Below are 19503 nucleotides of genomic sequence, written 5' to 3'. Positions count from 1 at the left end.
GTTAAAAAGAGATTACACAGTAAATCTACGCAGTCCTCACTTCTCACATCTTTAAAAATGTTTTTTTCTTTTTTATCTTCCAACGCTTTGGTCGATATGGGATTAACTTATGAGAAACACTACAACTATTTATAAGAGTATTTGTTCTGTAGATTTCCGATGGGAATATTTTGCACGTGATTTACACTTAGCAACAATGTGAAATGTGTTACGATAGCAACACTTCAGTGTATTTAGTTTACTTAATATTTGCAATCACTGTTTTGAGTGCTACAGAGAGTTTGTGGGTCAGGCTTGTGTGGAAACTGCAACAATTCTTAAACACAGTACTCTATAAGTTTCTAATTGCATGGCATATATAACCAGTAGTTTAGTATGTTTTTATGAGTGTATTGCAAGGTGTCATATATACAAATATACATACGTGGATGCATACATACATACATATGCGTGCTATGTGCGCCTATATATATATATGTATATATATATATAAAAGAGACCACTAAGTGGACTGCTAATGTGCTAGAAGAAGATCACCGAATAGTTCTCAAAAAATAAAAAATCTGTTCTAGTTTCCTGGTAGTAAATTGATATTAATTAATATCCACTTTTTTACCCTACTATTTTAATATTTCTTATTGATATATTTAAAGCTTTAACTGGTTTCACAATTTACACTGATATTCAAGCACTGGAAAGACATATTCAAGCAATGGAAAGACATGGCTTATAAAACAATTAACTATCATTAATTAAATTACAACGCGTCTGCCACTTTTGTCAAGTTCTGTGTTACGTACGTGTCCTTGAACTCTATATTTGAGACCGATCACTGACACAGTTATCTAAGAAAATAGATTAAAATAAACGAACACGGTATCCAACGTTAACAACTTCAGGAATTTTTTGTTTTCATCACATAGTTATCATTAAGTCAACTCTGTTGAAAAGAGATTACACAGTAAATCTACGCTGTTCTCAATTTGAGCCATGAACTCCCTATCAAAAAAAAAAAAAAAAAGGCCAGCTTCAAACACTAGTCAGAAGCAAGACAGCTGGGACAAAAGCCACGTCTTTCTATTTGAAGTTTCAGAAAACCACTGTAAATTGTGAAACCGGTTAAAGCTTTCAATATATTAATGAAATATATTTTAACTATTCTCAGTGCATTTTCAGCTTCTGTTGTTTCCTATATCTCTACCCATGTAGAATAAACTATGTATTTATATATGCATGCATATATACATTATATATACATACGCTCGCACATTTACACACACACACACATATATATATATATATATATATATATATATATATATATATATAGTTTTAGAGAAAAGAACCAAGGTTCATGAAATCATCGATGAAAATCCAGTCACATATTCACCTGTGAATTTGGATTTTTATCCCAAATATTATATATATATATATATATATATATATATATATATATATATATATATATATATATATATATATATATATATATATTATATACATATAATGCATATGCATACACACGCACATGCACACATATATGCGTGTGAAAGTATGAATATATATATATATATATATATATATATATATATATATATATATATATTCGTATAAATATGGAAGAAGAAAAGACAGAAAACTGTTAGAATATGGTGTTAAATTGTTACCGTATTAGAAATATTTGAATTCAGTATGAAAAGATTGAACGTCACAAAGAAAACGAGAAAACTGTAACAATCGGTAAAATCAGAAAGAAAATGAAAGCGTATGCGCACGCGTTTGCGAGTGAGCAAATGATGGAGAGAAAAGAAAGTGTGAGAGGGAGGGTAGAGAAAGAAGGAGACAGAACAGAAAGAGGAAAAGAGAGAGGGGACAGAAAGAAAAAAGAAAGAAATGTAAAGATGAATGGAAAAGAAAGAAAGAAAAAACGCAGCCACACCAATATGTTTGCGATGATATTTTGGAAGAAAGCTAATGTTTCATTATAGATTTCCAGCTAATCAAATTTATCTGTTATTACAATAAACAATTCCATCATTGATTAGTGACGAAGTGGTATAAGGAAGATGTTGCTCTTGATGTCGTTATTTTAAATGGAGCTTAGCATTTGTTATTAAAATTTTAAAACTGAGTTTGCAGTTGTTAAAAATACAACGGCAAGAGATTAATATTTCTATCGTGAATTTGATTGAAGACAGAATAAAATAAATTGAAATTCATACCAAAACAATTCAAAAGAGCAGTTTTAATGAGGCTTACACTCATTGGTTTGTGGATTAATATTTCATTCAGAACATGCTAATTTTGGTTGAATTCAGAATTAAACTCGCACCAATATATAGTTAATTGAAATTATCTCGAAAGGACGGATGTAATTTAGCCAGAGAATGGTTACTTGAGAAGATCAGATGGACCATAATGTGTTTGCAAAGAAGCGCAGAACTTGCCATACATGTAAACCTTGTATGAGATATATACGTAATCATGTAAAGTGAGTATGAGGAAGAAAACTAAATATAGAAAAGCAATCACTAGAGAATAAATTCTTACACTACAGATTATTGTGACGTATAAAAAATACAAAGGGTTACTAAAAGTAACAATTATATTAATACATTAATATTTCAAGGAGTGATTAAAAAGTAAATAAAAAAATGAGACATGATAAATAAAGAAAAAGTGAAAGATAACAGTAGTGAACAGAAACTTTATCGAAATAAAGAAAATTTATAATCTTAAGCTTATAATAATTATAAATATATAATGATGATGATGATGAACACGTGTTAATCCATGGATTTCGCAAATCATATTTGTAATATCCTATGGATGGCAAATACAGCAACTAAATCATTAAAAGGTTAATGAATCTCCATCAAAAAGTTCTTGTTGTTACTATATATATAGTCTTGAAACAGGGAAATAGATACCTCTCAGTCAACTATCACCCAATCTCACTCATCTCCCATATTCTCAAAGCATTTGAAAGGGTAGTGAGAACAAGAATTGCTCGCTTCCTGGAGAGATACAATCTTCTAAATTCCAACTAGCAATTCGCTGTGGCATGGACTGTCTTACACAGCTCTTACATCACATCAACGATAACCTTAAAGCCTTTGGACTAGGTTAGAAAGCTGACGTCATATGTCTTGATTTCAGCAAAAGCGTTTGACAGAGTCGATCACAATATCCCACAGTCAAAATTGTCAAATATTGGAATCTGTGGAAAACTACTACACTGGATTAAGTATTTCCTGGGGAACAGAACACATGTAATACGTGAAATCCATTCAAGCCCAACAATTGTCACCAGTGGTGTTTCTGCAGCGGACTGTCTTGCGTCCGCTTCTGTTTATAGTCTATATAAACATTTCAAGCGTCATGAAACACAAGAAAGTGAAAATATTCGCCGATGACTACAATCTCCCGAACATTATCGACGAAGGAATGACCGAACTAAACTCCAGTCTGATCTACATGTTGTAAGCCAATTGTCAGACGTAGACAAAATGCGACTAAACGAGAGAAGTTTTGAACTGATGCATTTTGGATAAAAGACTATGCTAAAACAACCATACTCTCTTCCTTCGGGAGGACCACTCACAACATCTAATAATATCAGAGAGGTGTAATTGTTGACAACAATCTCCATTCGAGCGCCCACATCAACAACAACGTCATTGCTCTTTTCTCCTTTGTACCGCCACACCTAGAATACTGCTGCCCCCTGTGGTTTCCCCACACAAAACAAAACATTACGAGAATCGAAACCCCAGAGAGCATTCACTAAAACAATTAAGGGCATGACCGATTTCTATTATTAGGACCGCCTTAAAGCACTGAAACTCTATTCTCTCCAGTGCCACCGTGAACGATACATCATTTGCACAATGGGGAGAATATGCTACTTGCATTGCCCAAACGGCCTTGACATTAGTTTCGGAATTCAGCCAAGACTAGGAGTACGTGCCATGCGTCCCCTACATAATTCAGCATCACAACACATAAATGCACTGCAACATAATTTCTTTCATACAACTGGCCTGCCTATTTAACATTATCCTAAAACAAATCATAAAGGAAAAAGTTCGCATCACCCTTAAACGGAATATGGACAATTTTTTTAAAGGATATCAGATAAGCCACCTATACCAACAAAAATCCTCTACTTGAATGGGCCATGATACCATAAACATTTCTTGAAAACGATCTAGCAAATCCTATCAGGCGGTGCTATGAAGCTTGACATGGCCTGAGCCAGATTTAAATTTACACACAGAAACACTTAAACTCTCGAATATTGTTCAGCACGGAAACGTAAGCTGCAATGTAGCTTATATAGAAACGGATTTGATGTTTTAAAAATAATAACATATTTCAGAAAGCACCTGAGAGGTTAATCTCAGAAATAAGTTAAAGATTTTGGTTAGTTCAAATTACATGTGATGACATCCATAGCAGTGTTTCGCTGTCTTATTGACAAGATACTTTCACCATAACATTGATATGGAATCATTTTTAAACTATCATATTTCACAGCACCTAGATTTATTCAAAATAGAGTTTCTTCTCTATTGAAACACGTCCATGTTATCACTATCATTAATACTCGCTTAGAACTAACACTACCGCAAACATATATAATTCACATTAAACCAAAGTTTTTATGCGTCAATATATTCAAATTACGAAACAGTTAGCATTTTAATTTTTTCTCTGACCGGGAAATTCATATATAGGATTTAAAGAGTAATAACATGCTTTCAACTTGTAAACTTCTAACAATAGATCCTGCAACTTAATTACAACAGAAACTTTTCTACACGCATCATTAGACATTTCCTTCCTAACAGACATTCTGAAAGGAGTGATTAAATGTCTGCAACAGAATTCTAAATCTTTTAAACATTATAATCCGAATTTATATCCAGATAACCCTCGCAAAACAATAAACCAGAATTTATATTCTCTATAAACAAATAAGACTAGCTTATGTAGGATACATGAAGACATATATGGACTTGATAGTATTCGAAGTAATTGTCTAGTCCCGTACCCCAAACCTCTCCCAAAATTTCATTCCTAGTGCCTGCAGGAGGCAGAATTGTTGCTATTGCTGTTCTCTTTATTGTTATCAAGGTGATGTATTTGTGAAATCTGTGGAGGCGCAATGGCCCAGTGATTAGGGCAGCGGACTCGCGGTCGGAGGATCGCGGTTTCGATTCCCAGACCGAGCGTTGTGAGTGTTTACTGAGTGAAAGAACCTAAGCTCCACGAGGCTCCGGTAGGGGGTGGCGGCAACCCCTGTTGTACTCTTCCGCCCCAACTTTCCCCTAATTCTTTCTTCCTGTTCCTTGAGTAACGCTGCGATGGACTAGCGTCCCGTCCAGCTGGGGGGGGGGGAGAGCACATACGCCATAGAAACCGGGAAACCGGGCCCATGAGCCTAGCTAGGCTTTGATAGGGCGAAAAAAAAATTGTGAAATCTTTACATTTCTGCACAAAATATTTTATGGTATCTGTTTCGGCTCCTTATATTCACATACTTATTTTAAGACTTAATGAGTTAATTTTGTCTAAGGTTTTAATTTTGTCTAATTTCATTTCTTGTATTGCACTCATTGAAATTACTAATTGTTTATATGATATAGATTTCATATATCACCTTTTTTCAACACCTACCACGGTCCATCTAAACTTTTCTCAACACCTACCCGAGTCTATCTAACCTTTTCAGGAACAACGGTATGCTTACAATGCCTCTGCACTTTCAAATTAACTTGGCGTGTATGTTAATTAACTTAGCAACTTTGATTGAATTTAATTCTAATTTCAGTCAACTTAATTCACTCCAAAGGAATTTGTAATCCGCAGGCTTACTGCTGTAAACTCTCATGAACCTGTATGATAACAATTTGGTATAAATTTCAATTACTTTGGTTCAGATTCAAATAAGCATTTATTATTTTATTCATTTATTTGCTTCAGTTAATTGAGTGCGGCCAAGTTGGGTCACCGCCTTGAAGGGCTTGGTCGCACAAGTCCAACCCGTGCTTGTGTTCTTTTAAACTTGACTGTTATTCTATCTGCTCCCTTTTTTTCTAAAACCGCTAGCTAACGGAGGCGGAAACGAGCCAAAACTAGTTGCCAAGTGGAGTTGCAGGACAAACATAAACATAAAGACACAGACGCAATAATACATACATACATACATACATACATACCGCCAAATATGACAACGGTTTCCAAGCATATCCGGACTACTACAGAAATATGAATTTATCGGCTTTTAGTTTCTAAATAATTTATAATTAATTTGAAAAGCATTATGCCAAATGGTAAGCAATATATAGATACTTTAATGCAGCTGCAATGCCTGCTATTTGGTGGGTAAGAAAGTCAATGATATAGAACATTGTACTATGAATATACTATATGGAACATTATACTATCAATCTTTGAAGAATTAAAGTTGAAGGGCATTTGAAATCATAATGCAAAACCCGCTTAACCGGGTAATAATGTGTTTACACAAATGTAGCCTAGCGGTTTGGCAAAATGAGAGTGATTCTGTAAACTCGAGACTTAAATTAAGTATGAAAATATTCCGACTGAGTCTTTCAAGTCGATATCACGGCATGGCCGTATTCCAATAACGGAAACAAGAAAAAAAAAACTATAATAGCAAAGAATAAGTTCATTAAATGGATGCGAAATATAAAAAAGCCTAATACAAACACACACATATACATATACACGCACCCAAACATATGTGTCTGTGTATGTATATGTACATATATATATATATATATATATATATATATATATATATATATATATATATATATATGTGCGTTTGTATTCCGCTTTTTATATGTCGCATCCATTTCATGAGTATATGTATGTATGTATGCATGCATGTATGCATGCATGTATCTATCTATCTATCTATCTATATATATATATACACAAACATATATATATATGCACACACATATATACATATATATATATATATATATATATATATACACCTTCATACATATACATATATATACATATATACACCTTCATACATATACATATATACACATATACACCTTCATACATATACATATATACATATATACACCTTCATACATATACATATATATATATACATATATACACCTCATACATATACATATATATATATATACATATATACACCTCATACATATACATATATATATATACATATATACACCTTCATACATATACATATATATATATACATATATACACCTTCATACATATACATATATATATATACATATATACACCTTCATACATATACATATATATATACATATATACACCTTCATACATATACATATATATATATATATACATATATAGACCTTCATACATATACATATGTATATATATATACACCTTCATACATATACATATATATATATATATATATACATATATACACCTTCATACATATACATATATATATATATACACCTTCATACATATACATATATATATATATATATACATATATACACCTTCATACATATACATATATATATATATATATACATATATACACCTTCATACATATACATATATATATATATACATATATACACCTTCATACATATACATATATATATATATACACATATACACCTTCATACATATACATATATATATATATATATACACATATACACCTTCATACATATACATATATATATATATATACACACATATATATATATATATATATATATATATACACACACACACACACACGTATGTACAGATATCCGTACACTTGTATGTAAAATCAAATTACTCGAATATGTAGGCATCATATAGTTTACACTTAGTGCAAAGTGGAAGAATTAAAATGCATAAAATGCCTAGATATCAACCCTGTTGCCATATGAATTATTCAAAGCATAATTCTGCCTCGACGTTTATTAGAAAGCGACATACTAAAATCCTATAGATAATTAGAAACTGATCACAAAATCATACGCAATACGCATATATTACATGCGATGAGGTTTCAGTGGAAATGTATTTCTTCGTGTGTATATGATGTTGCGCACAAATAATATCATACAAAACACTGATATTTCCTGATTCAAGTACAAGGCCAGCAGTTTTGAAAGGGGAGATTTATCGATACCATCTTCCCAAGTATTTGACTGGTACTATATATTATCGACACCGAAGGGATGAAAGTCAAAGTTTGATTTCGGCAGATTTTGAAACTTGGACCGTAAAGACATGAAATACTGCAAGACATTTTTTTATCCAACGATTTAACGATTATACCTGCACAAAAATACTGCTACTAGCAACAACAACAGTAATAATAATCCTTTCTATGTTTGGGAAAAGTCCAATAGTATTCAGGGGACGGAGAAAACGCGTACAACAGCCGCAATGTTTGACTGGTGATTATTATATCGAACCCGAAATGATGAGATGCAAAATCGACATCGGTGGGATTTGAACTCGAAACCTAGTGAGTCGGAAAAAATATGGTTAGACTTTTTGTTTCCAATGCCTAATGGTTCTGTTTGCTAACTGCATTAATAATAATTATAAAAATAATTTCAAATGTTGGTACTAAGCCCGCAGTTTTGAGGTTGGGGTAACATCCCAGGTCTCAGTTGATAATTATTTCATCGATCTCGAGAGAATGATAGGCAAATTTGACCTCGGCGGAATTTGAACTCAGAACCTAATAAGTCGGCAGAAATCCTGATGCGTGAATTATTCTGCTAGCTCGTTGCATTAGTAATAATGGTTTCAATTTTTTCCACAAGGGCACCAATTTGGAGGGAGGAGATGAATCGGTTACAACAATCCCAGTCTTCACCTGGTACTTATTTTATCAACCCCGAAAGAATGAAAGGCAAAATCAACCTCAACAGAATTTGAACTCAGAAAGTGGTGGCGACAGATGAAATACGGCTACGCATTTAACACGGATTACTAACGATTATGCCTGCTCACCGCCTTAATAATAATCCTTTCTAGTATAGGCACAAGGCCGGAAATTTAAAGGAGGGGAATAGTCGATTACATCGACCCCCAGTGCTCAACTTGTACTTATTTTACCGACTCCGAAACGATGAAAGGCAACGTCTACTCGGTGGAATTTGAACACAGATCGTGGTGGAGACAGAAGAAATGCCGTTGTGTATTTAACCCTTCGTGCTAACGATTCTGCCATCTCCCCATCTTATTATTATTATTATTATTAATAATTATGATAATATTTACTACTATAGGCACAAGGCCTGAAATTTGGGAGGAGGAGGTCAGTCGCTTAGATCGACCCCAGTGTGCAACTCGAACTTAATTTATCGACCCCGAAAGGAGGAAAGGCAAATTCGACCTCGGTGGAATTTGAATTCGGAACGTAGTGGCAGACGAAATAATCGGTAAGCATTTCGCCCGGCGTGCTAACGTTTCTACCAGCTCACCGCCTTATTGATAATAATGATAATAATGATGATACTGATAATAATAATGTTAAGAAAATTGCGGGGACGTAGAGCTATAAATAAAAGCGTGTAAATATCTGGTTTAAAAAGCCTTTTGGATAGAATACTAAAAACCTCCTCGCATGCTTCGAACCCACATTTCTAAACATTAGAGCCGTTCCACCGATGGATCAAAGAAGTACTTCGACATTCTCTTCCAATTTTAGAAACTTTTTCTTTCCGGCCAGAATTGCATACTTTTGACGTCAGAAGAGTTTATAAACTTGAAAAATAACTGGAATGAATTATTGATTTGGAATATCGGATGGAGAAAGTCGGATGTTGCAGGTACGACTCGAACACGCATTTCTTGTAATCATGACAGGCGTTCTTCCAAAGAACAATTCGGTTAGGTAACATACATCTTTGGAATTTTACAGGAAATAAAAGCAATCTCATTCCTGAAACCTGATTTGTCAGCACATATATACAATAAATGCCTTTGATCTAAAGGTTTAGTGAATATCGCATGATATTTCACAACTAGAAAATTTAAATAACGTCGTCTAAGCGATATTTTCTTCACGGAAATGTCATTTGAGAAGCTTACAGTTTCATCAAACCAAGATATATCTAATTAATATATTATCTCTCTACGAAGATGTATTCTTGCTTTGCTTTTGTTTGTTAGATTCTGCATATCTTTATATTTGCGCTTTCAAATAGTTGTAAGGAAGTTTTTCGATAATATGAATTGTAATGAATACGCTGCAATTTGCACGCGGAATTACTCACATGTACACACACATGTACGTGCGCGCGCACACACTCACCCACACTGATTACAAATCAGTGGTCTCATATGAAGAGATCTTGTTCACGTGTACTACATGAAAATGTTGGTGCTCGTCTCCATTTATATCAGAACACGCACACACACACACATATAAATTTGCGAATTTACAAGAAATCCAGTGAACGAAGCGACACGGTTTTCCAAAATTGAGGCGAATACCTTCTCCATATGATCGGCTTGAAAAACAATTACGACACTAGAATATTGTTTTATATTCCTCGCCATATTGCGGTTCACTTATTGTGAAATCAGTACATGGCGGATTTTTCTGGTTAATATATGTAAATTAGCATCGTGGACTCATCTGGCACCCACTTGCACGTGTACAAATAATGTCGATGTGTTGGGGGGAGTGAACTTATGTCTACACAAACATTTGATCACTATAAACAAATCTTGTGCGTGGTTGTTCGGTAAGAAATTGTCCAACCCTCATATGTCGTCTAATGATGCGAGAGTCCGTTAATTTCATATGTATATAACCATATACATTTTCTTAATTTGTGAATTACCATAGGTTTCATGTCAAGAAAAAGAGGAAAATATCTTAGTGTCTTAGCAAGTTTTCAAACCGATCACACGGAGAAAGGTTTTCGCCTCCATTCTGGAAAAGTCTTGCTTCGTTCACGGGATTTCTCGGAAATTTACAAATTTCATCGTTTGACATTTAGGTATAAATATACATACATACATATATACATATATATATATATATATATATATATACACACGCACACACACACACACATATATGTATACATATATATATTGTATTATATATATATATATATATATTATATTTATATATACGTATATTACATATATATCTTATATATGTATATAATATAGATCTCTATATTATTATTATTATTATTAAGCTCACTCTTAATATAGCGTTTTAAATGCGTTATACTTATAGAAAAATGTTCACTTGCTATTTTCCTAATATATTTCAAGAATATGTCTCTCTGACGAACCATGATTATATTTTTTTTAAATGGTAATTTGCAATCTTAAACAAAGCCTAGTTAATGAAGTAGAAACAGCTGTAACTTAATTATTCATTTGTTTATACAGAAATAATAAAAACTGGATTGAATCTATTATATATTGATTCAATTATTCAATCTATTTTATTTTCATTTCTAATTTATATATATGTAATACATATATATATACATATTTATGATCAAGGATAAACTCTCTATAAGATTTTATCAAGTAACCAGCAAACAATAAACCATATAGGTAACAATTAATACGAAATATATAATTATATAAATATAATTATAGTAAGGGCACTAATGAGTAGCGCCACTAATGAGTAATGCCAAATGACTATCAGAACTACATTATCTACCAGTAAATAATGTAGTTCTTAGCGCCATTTGTCCTCTAGTTCCCAGTAAATCATTTAGATTTTAGAGCAATTTTGCGTCTATTTCTAGCATGTGGCCCTACTCATTACTGACCTTCTTATAATTATATATATATATATATATTCTTTTATTCTCGAACTTGCTTCTGTGGTTTGACTATGGCCATGCTGCAGCACCACCTTTAGTTGGACTAATTGACCCCAGAGCTTAATCTATCCATCGTATTGTCTAACCGCTAGATTACGAGGACGAAAACACACCAATATCGCTTGTCAAGCGGTGGTGGAAGGACAAACGCAGACACAAATAACAAATACACACACGCACGAACACACACATACACATATATACGACGGGCTTCTTTCAGGCTCCTCTACCAAATCCACTCACAAGACTTTGGTCGGCCCGAGCCTATAGCAGAAGACACTCCCCCAAGATGCCATGTGGTTGGGAAGTAAGCTTTCCACCACACAGCCACGCCTGCGCCTCCATATAGCCACGCTGTATATATATATATATATATATATATATATATATATATATAGTGTGTGTGTGTGTGTGTACCACTTGGTTTTGTGATCTTGAAAACAGGGTAGCAGGAGTTGTCTCTCCTTCGCAATAAATATCAGTTGCGAGAAGCGCACGGAATATGCCACCTGCAGCAGATGTCTTCTTGGAGTTAAAGGGCACGGTGGTAGCCCCTTAAAGGACAATGACATTAAGTTGGCCATAAGTGAGACTTATAAAAACGTGTGTGTGTGTACATACATATATGAATACATACATTAGTTAGTGAGGAAGCTTTTCATAATTTTGGGGATACTGCACTCACAGTCGTGAGATTATAACTTCGATTCCTGGACAGAGCGGCGTGCTATGTTCTTGAACATAACATTTCATGTTCCTTTGCTATGCGATCACTCCGACATGTGACCGTTGATCCACCGTGTATGTTTACAAGTAATATTGATTTAATGAACTAATGGGCAGCCCAAGCATTTTATCACGTGTGTGTGTGTGTGTGTGTGTGTGTATATATATATATATATATATATATATATATATATATATATATATATATATATATATATATATATATATATATATATGTATGCATGTATATTTATAGGTAAAACTTCACGGGAGCAGGTTCATCAGTAAGAAATTGGCAAAACCTCATCTACTGTCAACGTCAGAAGAGCTCCCGCATACTTAAAGATAGATAATGTTTATCGCAATAGATAATAGTACCTTTATTCTTATAAATGTACGAACGATTTCCTAGCGATACAATATCATGTCACTCTCATATGAATAATAACAGTAAATCTAGGTATAAATTTAAGAAATAATTTCAGACTTTTTACCCTATAGCAATTTCCTCTTTCTGTGGAATTCCATAGCTGTCCATGGAAGGTGAAAGTGCGATACGGGCTTCATAATTCATGCCAGTTTATACAAGCCTAATGCAGTTTATGCATGTTTAAATGTACAATGCATGTATACATACTAATGTGTGACTATAATTTATGCAGATTAAATATTAAAAAAAAATATATTGAGAAAGATAAAGGACTTAATTATGAAAGCAGGGAGGAAGGTAGTAGTTAGATATCAGAAGAGAGAAAACGAAAACAATTTCATGCATTACATAAAAAAAAAATTGAATATGTTTATAAGTATGTGAGTGTGTGTCCGCGCGGGCATTAAATTATGTGCGTAACGAGATATCTGTGAAATAAGCGGCATAGATACAAGAAATAACAAATGGCATAAAGAAGGTGATTATGTGTTTGTTTGTAAGTATAAATATACGTATATGTACATGATAATACAATCATACATATATGCTGTTATGTATTGGGATAAGATAATGAAGGGTGATAACTTACCCTATATTTTCCGAAGGTGGCGAGATAAACGGTTGTCAACGACTGTTTGGCACAAAGTAATAACGTTGGTATGAATAACCAAATATATATACAGGAAGTTAGCATAGTACGAGACAGGTAACCTCGTTCACTTCCTGTTAACTAGCAAGGCAGGTAATCTAGTAAGGCAGGCAACAATGTATGTATATGCATCACCCACCCACTCACATACATACACGTATATATGTATGCATGCAGGTAGGTAGGTGTGTGTGTCTATCGATATGTATATTGATACGTATTTTTTACAAATACTGCATGGCAACAGAGTCACAGTCCCTAAACCCACCACGCCAACGTGTACCCCTGTGAGAGGGTAAAATTCTCATGGATGGCTGCTGTATAAGAACTTACTAGTAAATTTAACGCTATCATATTTCATGACAAGAAATTTTAATTAACTAAGATTAATTAAATGCGGAATGCTATGAGGAGGTTAGTATCTCTCTTTGGAGAAACAGTGACGAATTTGGATTCGTTCCGTATTTCATTCCATATTTAATCGACTTTAATTATCTAAATTTTCGGGATTGCCTTCTCAACTCTGTTTTGACCAGAATAATTAGTCACTTTGAGACTAATTTATTCTTGTCATTAAAGGTGTGATTTTAATTAATTATGAACTGGTGGCTCGGTTCACAAAATCAAATATGTTAGCAGCCGTTTTCCTATGTTTTCTAGTAATAGGCATTTTTCGATATCTTTCCATATCAAGCTTCTACGTTCTTTACAATAATCAGTGTTTATTAACATTAATGCTCCCCATCTTTAATCTCTAAGATACTACAGCTGCAGTTACACTATTCTTTAATGTTAAGTCATTCAGTAACAAAATTCTTATGTGTTATATCTCATTCGCCACTGTATAGCATGTACATTTTTTTAACCCAGTAAATTATATGGTTGAAGATTCCTATCCTTCAGTACGGGTGAAATTTGAAAAGGATTAAAATTTATAGCCTTTTGTATTTTCTGAAATGCAAGCGTAGCTATGTGTTTATGAAACGCGGTAAACAAACACATGGTTTCGGGTTCAATCTGACTGCCTGTTGGGCACATACTTTGTATTTTACTTGTCAACACTTACTTAGCAACAACAACAAACAGTCACTGAGACATATAGTGGATGCCTTCACTGACTCCTACGCGTGACCGTCCGATTAAACACATGGACTCTACTCGTTGAATTAGATTCTTAAGTGTATAAGTATTTGCTTGTCTTATAGATTCAGCGTTACACAACCCCCACCTCATACGATATATCATAGACAAGTTGGGTAAAGAAGCTGTCATGGGTGAGGCCCTGATCAAGCACTGGATCAGTCTAAAGTCTTTGATAGGGACAAACACCAATATTTGGTGGCCGTTCTCATTATGGCGGGGTTCGGTCCCGTTTTCTATGGTTGGATTACCGCAATGTACAGCAACATCTGATCAGTAGTTCCTGTGAACGGTTACCTAAAGGAATAATTAACTTCTTGCACTTGGTCTGTCAACAGACTCCACTCCCCTCTTTTCTATATGTACTATTTCTACAGACACTACTGCAGAAATCAGTAGCACTGAGAGGCCTCTCGCGCGAACTAGAGCGTTGAGAGGCATTTCGTGCGAACAGTGTCGTCGTACACTGACGACAACACCTTCATAGTGTCGAACACCAAGCAAATAGACGAGCTCGGCACTGCTTAAAACAATGCGAAATGATAACAGGAATAAAAATTAACCAACATAAGTCAGTGGGCCTGCAGCTCAGAACCTATAGAGGCAGGTCCATATTGTCCAACAACGTCGTAGGACACTGGACGGAGAAACCGGTTAAATTTCTCAGAGTCTGGTTTGGTCCAAATCTCCAGCTGGAGAGGAGCTGGGACTAGATGACGTGCAGGGTGGCTAATTAAACCCAGAAATGGACCGAGAGTAAACGTTCTATAAAAGGTCGGGCAGAGGTGACAAGGTCTTACATCGGCTTTATTACATATGAACGTCTAACCGTCGTGCCTTGCCTCAAGATGCGTCTGACCAAATTGGATCACATGTTCTTTCATTTTATGTGGAAGGGTCGTGTTTCAATAGTCTGACGCTCCATTTGCTGTCAATACCCGCGGGCTTAGGGCTGGCGTGTCGTGTCCGTTGATGCGCAGATATACGCTGAGGCTATATCTCTCGCATTTTATTGTAGTGAGTAGGTGTGGTCGTCATTTTTCAGACAGCTTTTTCACTGCGCGTCTCTTTGGCTGAGCAGCAGTCATGGATCAAGCGTAGACCAAGACAGGGTGTTTGTCACTTAAATTGTCGTCAAGCGCTCAAAATCCCCTGTCAGACTGGCAATCTGACATTCTACAGAGGCTTAGTGGCGGGCAGGTACGACGATGTTCACTGGGAGATTTTGGGCGTCGATGAGAATGAGTAGGCTTACGGGACGGGGCCCATTGATAACTTACAGAAATCCCTGGCCTGACAGTGCTTTGATGGGGTGCATTGCCGGCTCGGGATAACCTCTACAGGCATGGAAGTGCTGTCAGCTAGAGTTGCTTCAAGATGCGCTCAGGGCGACGAAAATGCTTTGCGCACTCTCGTCCAGTTCCCGAGTATTGCTGACCTGTTAGCTTATGTTAAAAACCTGTTATCACGTCCAGAAAAGATCCGGCTATTAGCTGAGTCAGTTGCGAAGATCGCCCCGCCGCCTTCTTTGGCCGGGAAGGACAGGCAACGTTTTCTTGTCTGGTAGCCTTAGCGAAGGAGGCTGTGTGATGGACCAGATTGAAAAAGCAGAAGATTGATACTTCCCACTTTGGCCAAGCACACGTCAAGTGTTTCAAGTTTCACTTGAAAAAGAAAATCATGGAAGAGAAGGAAGTGCTGCTTCCCAAAAATTTTGTTGACGGGTGTGTGAATGTTACAAGAATGGTCCGAGTTTACAGGCATATTCTAAGCACGCGCATATAGGCGTTATGGGGAGAGCGTTTGCCCTACAGGTCAGTTCCTCTATATTTTAGTGGGATTTCCACGAGCAGCCCATGAAAGTCTCCTTCCTTTGTAAAATTTGTCAGTGTTAAAATATATTATATTTTTTCTACACTTCACGAGCTCCATTTTATGTAAACCGTCATTGCATTCTCTTGTACCATCCCGAATGTTTTTTTGTGTGTTGTGAACCGGTTTTGTTTAATAAAGAAAACCTTATTATTATAATTGTTGTTGTTGTTGTTGTTGTTAAGTTATTAAGTCAGCGAGCTAACAGAATTATTAGTAGACCAGACAAAGTGCTTTGCAGCATCTCGTCTGTCTTTAACTTTCAAATTCCTTCTTACCACTTCGAATTCGATACTTCAATTGAATACTGATGTCAACGAAATTGACTAACCCCACCCACAAAATTGGAGACTTTGTGCTTATTGTAGAATTATGTACATATACACAGGTAAAAATTTTATTTCCTTGTCCAGGAGTCGAAACCACTCTTACGATATTAAGTGCAATACACTAACCACAAAGCCACGCGACTCCACTATTACTGAAAATGCTATTATTGTTATTGTACTGAATGATTAATGATAGTAAAGTAAAAGTGTCGCAAAATATAACAAAAATGCAGAAGATAATCGAATGTTTTAAACATCATTGAACTATTGGAGAACTGTCTGGAATGTTTTTTTTTTTCCTCTGGAATCGAATCTAATTCAAGCGACATACTTGTTTCTATTGAGATTTATAAGGCTTCAAATAAACGCCGACGCTTTCACAGAGTGAATTAATTTATGGAATAATACTAGTTGTACCAGCACGACCAACATCACCACCATCGTCAATATCGACAACGACAGAAGCACCAGCAGTGGTTGTTATAGTAAAAAAAAAAAGAAGAGAAGCAAGATTATAATGCTGCTGCAGCTGCTACTGATGATGATTATGATGATGATGATTATGATGATGAAGGTGATGATTATAACTGTGGTGGTGGTTGTGGTGGTGGTGATGGTGGTGATGATGATGATGATGATGATGATGATGATGACAACAGCAAGAAAAAGAAGGAGGAGGAGGAACAGGAGAAGAAGAAGGAGGAGGAGGAACAGGAGAAGAAGGAGGAGGAGGAGAAGAAGAAAAAGAAGATAGGGAAGATGAATAATGATAATAATAATAATAATAATAATAAGAAGAAGAAGAAGAAGAAGGAGTAATAGCAAAGAATGTTATGAACAAGAAAACGTTATTTAAGCTCACCTCTAAGCCGGGTGAATAAATGACTGGATAACAGATTGGCATAATACACTCGGATGAACCAGAGTGAGGATTGGATAGTAGAGGTCTTTTGACATTAAAGAAACAAACAGATATAAAACGCAGTGGGGAAGGAACACAGATTTTCAGTGTTTAATGGAAAGGTGAAAAAAAAATGGGGAACGAGTGTATAGCCATTTCGAATCACAGGAACTTACCTGAAAAAGAAGAAAAAAAAAAGAAACGTTAGTTATTTGTAAATGACTTTGAAAATAATTACGTAAATGTCAGGTAATAATCAATGAACATGTATTCAATGGTAGAAAATCAATCAATAGTATATTTGTTTCAGAATAAATAAATACAGGTTGAGTCAAAGAAAATGTGGGTGATTGTCCGCCTCAGATGTTATACACTGCTGCGCTCATTCGTGAGTAATCAGTGTGGATTTATTCTACTCCCTTTCTGAGAATTATATATATATATATATATAATATTACCTCTGCCACTATCCGGCATATACAGGTGCTTACACTTATCAAGTAACACCTCTAAAATTTACAGTACCTATATATATATTAATTCTGTATTGCCCACAAGGGGCTCCGCAACAGGATCTGAAACGTAAGGTCTTTTCCACCCTGGTGATGGAGGCTCGTTTTATCCAATGTTGATTGCTTCCATTACGACCGCATATTGTGATGAACTGTATCTACCAGCATTATGATGGATCTCTGATCCCCCTCCCCAACAGCTGTTGGACTTATAAAAACTTTCTTCCACTGCTTTAATTTCCTGTCATTTGTACGCTCTGTAAGTTGAATCTATTAATATAAACATCTATATATTTATATTTAAACATTCATCATCTGAAAGTTTTCGTTTTGCTTTCTCTCGTTCTGCATGTATACATATATACATATTTTATATTTTATACGCAAACTGTTACGTTTAGCATATCTAATTTGTTTATCTGCATAATTGCCTCTATATCTACTCAACTCGATCCCTCTTATAGTCACTCTTTACCTTGTCAAGATGATGGATTTGCTATAAGACTTTTATACATTGAAGTTCCACAATTCCATACCTGGTACCAAAACAAACTGAAAAGACGTGCACTTGGAGCACCCACACATCATCTGGGAATCAATAAATCAGACACACTGGGCAGAGTCTATGCTGTCCATCTCAACTACTCAGAGTGCTACTATCTAAGGCTTCTACTGGACCATGTCAAGGGACCTGTCATCATTTACAGCCTTGATGACATAGTATGTCAAACATATCGCCAGGCTTCCCATCTCAGAGATCTTCTGGAAGATGATGCACACTGGGATGCCACTCTGACAAAGGCACAAATGTGCAAGTCTCCTATGCAGCTGAGAAAACTCTTCTCCATCCTGGCAACATGATTGGTGAGAATGTCTTCATTCCAAGGATACGTCTCATTTCAAATGATGTCCCATTTCAGTTCAAGAGACTGCAGTTTCCTGTCAAACTAAGCTTTGTAATGTCTAAATCTGGCGGGACTTAACCTCCTTCAACTTTGCTTCTCACACGGTCAGCTGTATGCTGGATATTTTAAAGATGGAGATGTAAAGTATCTCTACACTCTC

The 19503-nt window shown here is 35.2% G+C and overlaps 1 protein-coding gene across 7 annotated transcripts in view; it reads right to left on the bottom strand.

Moving 5' to 3' along the window:
- Window positions 1-19503, bottom strand: part of LOC106878173 (uncharacterized) — a 1399830-nt gene that overhangs the window by 848855 nt on the left and 531472 nt on the right. The window contains exon 1 of one of the 7 annotated variants that reach the window (XM_089356158.1): window positions 17888-18102. The exons of the other annotated variants lie outside the window; for them this stretch is intronic. The gene's annotated coding sequence lies outside the window, so the exon portion shown is untranslated. Of the gene's footprint in view, window positions 1-17887; window positions 18103-19503 lie in introns of those variants that run through there. 7 annotated transcript variants of the gene reach the window in all.

This window comes from Octopus bimaculoides, chromosome 8, assembly GCF_046866305.1.
Source record: "Octopus bimaculoides isolate indiv1 chromosome 8, ASM4686630v1, whole genome shotgun sequence".
Lineage (NCBI taxonomy): Eukaryota > Metazoa > Mollusca > Cephalopoda > Octopoda > Octopodidae > Octopus > Octopus bimaculoides.
The sequence above is the reverse complement of the archived record's forward strand: the minus strand, read 5'-3'. Positions and strand labels throughout refer to the sequence as shown.